Source organism: Rissa tridactyla, unplaced genomic scaffold (assembly GCF_028500815.1).
Source record: "Rissa tridactyla isolate bRisTri1 unplaced genomic scaffold, bRisTri1.patW.cur.20221130 scaffold_63, whole genome shotgun sequence".
Taxonomy (NCBI): Eukaryota; Metazoa; Chordata; class Aves; order Charadriiformes; family Laridae; genus Rissa; species Rissa tridactyla.
Window position 1 is genome coordinate 626269 of NW_026529841.1, and position 3681 is coordinate 629949.

The window sequence follows — 3681 nt, forward strand, 5'->3', positions numbered from 1 at the left end:
CCTTTTTTTTTTTGTTCCTCCACGCGGGTAGACCTGGTGTCCCCACGCGCCCCCTGCCTTTTTTTTTTGGGCCTGAACGCGGGTAGACCTGGCAGCCCCCGCGCCGGCCGGGGGGGGGGGGGGGGGGGCCAGTTTCCCGGTCCGCGGGTAGACCTGGTGTCCCCACGCGCCTCCCGCCCGAGGGGTCCCCGTTTTTCGCTGCCTGCGGTCAAGTCGCCGTGAAAGGCGGCGGGCAGCGGGGCTCCTCCCCGGTGGGCAGAGCCAGCGCTCTTGGGGCTCGCCGCGGGCCGGGACGTAGTATCCCGTTTTACAGGAGGGAGCGGTGAGTCGCCTCCGCAGAAGGGCTTTAGCGAGCGTCCGCGGCGCTGTCCGGCTCCCGCGGAGGCAGGGCGAAGAGCGGCGGCGGCCGCCGCCGGCACTGGAACGCGCACGGCTGGGGAAGAAGGGGTCGGGCGGCGGCGGCGGCTTCCCAGCGCCCGAAGGGTCCGCTGACGGTGCGGGAGATGACGGGCGTCCGCTGACGGCGGGCTGCCGGGGAGAGCGCGGGCAGGCAGTGTGCGTGGTAAGCGGAGCTGGTGGCGCGGGGTGGGGGGGGCGGCGGCGGCGGCGGCGCTTTCCTCTCCTCCGCCGCCTGAGCCGGCTCGGGCAGGAGGAGGGAAGCGGTGGGCCGGCGAGTGGGCGGGAGGCTGTGGAGGGGGGCTCCCGCTGCCTTGCGCGCGGGGCTGGGGCGGAGCGGCAAAAGGGACCGCCGGCGCTGCGGTTTATGGGTGCGCGGTGCCCACATCGCCCCTGAGGCGGAGGCTCCGGCGGTGCACGGCCAGAGGGGTGACTGCTGTCCGTGAGCGTTCCCAGGCCTCCCCCACGGTGCCGGGAGAGAGGGGAGTCGTCCTCCCCGTGGCTCGGCTCTCCCCGTCCGGGCTGGGCTGGGCTGGGCTGGGCTGGGCTGGGCTGGGGGACACTTGCGGTGTGACAGGAGGGTGAGGGCTGTCGCCCCACCGTTTCCATCCCTCCCCCCGCGTTTCAGGCCACTCCGGAGCCGGGAAGAGCTCGTACCCCTCGTCTTTGAACCTCCGCAGCCCGGGTAGACCGGTCGGCCTGTTCTCCAGCCCCACAAACCGGCCCCCCCCCCCCCCCCCCCGCCCCAAAGCCGTGCCGGGTAGACCTGGCAGATTGAGCGGAGATTGATTTTGTGGGCGTTTTCTTTGTTGTTTTTTTCCTCTCCTCCGTTGGTGTGTAGTCCTCCTCCGCCCCCGCCCCCCCCCCCCCATTACCTGGCTTCGATTCTGTTTCTCGCCGTGCGAAGGAGGGCGGGTGACTTCAGCCGGGCCTGTGACCCGCTCGTCTTCCGGCAGCCCCCCCGGCCCGCGCCCTAGCCGCTGGAACCGGGCCCCGGGAGCCCAGGTCTCACCCCACGCGGCGGCGGCGGCGGCGGTGGGGCGGCAGCAGCAGCAGCTGCTTTCCCAAGGACGGGTGCCACGGGCAGAAGAGCGGCCCGAGGGCCTCCCCCCCCCCCCCCCCCCGACAGGCACAGGTGCAGGCCGGGCAAGGACGCGGCCCAGCGAGCCGGCTGTAACAGAGAAGGCGGCGTTCTGGAGAGCGTTACAAATCCTTTGCATCTCTTTCGGGCGTGCACCGTGCACCCCCGAAACACACCCGCCCCCCCCCCCCCCCCCCCCCCCGGCCCTCCTCAGTCCCCCCTCCACACCCCCAAGACCCCGTCTGCCACCTCGCGCACACGTGCGCGCAACACAGACGCGCCGACGCAGACGAGCGCCCCCCCCCCCCCACCTCCCAGGCCAAGACCCCTCACGAGTGGCAGACACGGGCACACACCCAGCCCACCCACACCCACCCCGCGCCGCCCCACAACTCACCCACAGGCAGGGACCCGACTGACCCTCAAGGACCACACAGGCCTCCGGGACCCCTCTACCCGCCAAGGCAGCCAGGCATCTGGGTCACATCTGCCCCACAAGTACTGCACCCGCGCTGCCCCATCGCTGCCCCGCAAGTTCCCCCCGAGGAATGGCGGGCCTCAGGGCCCGCCGTCTCCCCCCAGGGAAGACAGGCCTGCGGGTGCCCCCGGCCCCACAGCTTCCCCACCAGTGCCCCACAGCAGCCTTGCAAGTGCTCCCCGAGGAACAGCAGGCTTCTGGGTCACATCTGCCCCACAAGTACTGCCCCCGTGCTGCCCCACGGCCGCCCCGCAAGCGCTCCCCGAGGAGCCGCAGGCCTCTGGGCCTGCCGTCTCCCCCCAGGGAAGACAGGCCTGCGGGTGCCCCCGGCCCCACAGCTTCCCCACCAGTGCCCCACAGCAGCCTTGCAAGTGCTCCCCGAGGAACAGCAGGCTTCTGGGTCACATCTGCCCCACAAGTACTGCCCCCACGGCTGCCCCACGGCCGCCCCGCAAGCGCTCCCCGAGGAACCGCAGGCCTCTGGGCCTGCCGTCTCCCCCCAGGGAAGACAGGCCTGCGGGTGCCCCCGGCCCCACAGCTTCCCCACCAGTGCCCCACAGCAGCCTTGCAAGTGCTCCCCGAGGAACAGCAGGCTTCTGGGTCACATCTGCCCCACAAGTACTGCCCCCACGGCTGCCCCGCAAGTGCTCCCCGAGGAACAGCATGCCTCGGGCCTGCCGTCTGCCCTCAGGAAAGACAGGCCTGCGGGTGCCCCCGGCCCCACAGCTTCCCCACCAGTGCCCCACAGCAGCCTTGCAAGTGCTCCCCGAGGAACAGCAGGCTTCTGGGTCACATCTGCCCCACAAGTACTGCCCCCGTGCTGCCCCACGGCTGCCCCGCAAGCGCTCCCCGAGGAACCGCAGGCCTCTGGGCCTGCCGTCTCCCCCCAGGGAAGGCAGGCCTGCGGGTGCCCCTGCCCCCACAGCTGCCCCGCAGGGCCCCACAGCTGCTCCACAAGTGCTCCCCGAGGAACAGCGGGGCCTCTGGGTCACATCTGCCCCACAAGTGCTGCCCCAGTGCTGCCCCACGGCTGCCCCGCAAGCGCTCCCCGAGGAACCGCAGGCCTCTGGGCCTGCCGTCTCCCCCCAGGGAAGGCAGACATGTGGGTGCCCCTGCCCCCACAGCTGCCCCGCAGGGCCCCACAGCTGCTCCACAAGTGCTCCCCGAGGAACAGCGGGGCCTCTGGGTCACATCTGCCCCACAAGTGCTGCCCCAGTGCTGCCCCACGGCTGACCCACAAGTGCTCCCCGAGGAACCGCAGGCCTCTGGGCCTGCCGTCTCCCCCCAGGGAAGGCAGGCCTGCGGGTGCCCCTGGCCCCACAGCTTCCCCACCAGTGCCCCACAGCAGCCTTGCAAGTGCTCCCCGAGGAACAGCAGGCTTCTGGGTCACGTCTGCCCCACAAGTGCTGCCCCACGGCTGCCCCGCGAGTGCTCCCCGAGGAACCGCAGGCATCTGGGCCTGCAGTCTGCTTCCAGGGAAGGCAGGCCTGCGGGTGCCCCTGGCCCCACAGCTGCCCCGCAGGGCCCCAGAGCTGCTCCACAAGTGCTCCCCGAGGAACAGCGGGGCCTCTGGGTCACATCTGCCCCACAAGTGCTGCCCCAGTGCTGCCCCACGGCTGCCCCGCAAGCGCTCCCCGAGGAACCGCAGGCCTCTGGGCCTGCCGTCTCCCCCCAGGGAAGGCAGGCCTGCGGGTGCCCCTGGCCCCACAGCTGCCCCGCAGGGCCC